The 681-nt window shown below is 32.7% G+C and overlaps 2 protein-coding genes across 2 annotated transcripts in view; one reads left to right on the forward strand and one right to left on the reverse strand.

The window, feature by feature from the left end:
- Nucleotides 1–681, forward strand: part of CBG00014 — a gene marked incomplete at both ends in the record, with an annotated part of 19,765 nt that overhangs the window by 13,111 nt on the left and 5,973 nt on the right. The gene's annotated exons all lie outside the window — the stretch shown is intronic.
- The window catches only part of CBG00015, a gene marked incomplete at both ends in the record, with an annotated part of 3,612 nt that overhangs the window by 1,166 nt on the left and 1,765 nt on the right, over nucleotides 1–681 (reverse strand). The gene's annotated exons all lie outside the window — the stretch shown is intronic.

A 681-nucleotide genomic window follows, 5' to 3' on the forward strand; every position in this document is an offset into this window, starting at 1 on the left:
GAAGAGAGTTATAGTGACATGAAAGTGGTGGCCTTGGAAACCAAATTGGGAAAAACTAGGCCATGTTGGATATAATTGAAAAATCCAAGTTTTGACAATTCTAAATCAGTTTTCAGATTTCAAAAGTAAGCGTTTTGAAGCGAGTTATAAACATTTTAGTTTGGTGGCCTAGAAACCCAAAACTAGGCCACATTGTTCCAAATTTGAAATGGTCATAACTTGGCCCAAAATCAATATTTTGGAAATCTAAAAACGGATTTGGGTGTGCCAAAATTTGAACAATATGCAATATGAACTAGTTTTCCAAAAAGTTGGTTTTCTAGGCCACCGACTTTCCAATGATCATAGCTCGCTTCTAAATGTCCGTAACGGATTGTTCGCGAATCACATGTGTCTATAATTTCTATTGATGATTTTCTAAAATATTCTATGTATCTCGAGAAATTCTGATTTTTCCTCTGAAATTTGCGTTTTCAGGCCAAAACTTCGAAATCTATCTCCTCCTTCATTTCTTGTCCATTTCTGCTCATGTTGTATTTAAAATATCCAATTTCTATGGACGAAATCTAACAATTTCTATGGACGAAATCTTGAAAAAAATGAGCATAATACTCTTTTTTTTCCCAAAAAAAAATGATTTTTCAGTACAAAATTTTAGTTTCTATTTTTAAACGACAATGC

This window comes from Caenorhabditis briggsae (genome assembly GCF_000004555.2).
Source record: "Caenorhabditis briggsae complete genome, chrIII, whole genome shotgun sequence".
Lineage (NCBI taxonomy): Eukaryota > Metazoa > Nematoda > Chromadorea > Rhabditida > Rhabditidae > Caenorhabditis > Caenorhabditis briggsae.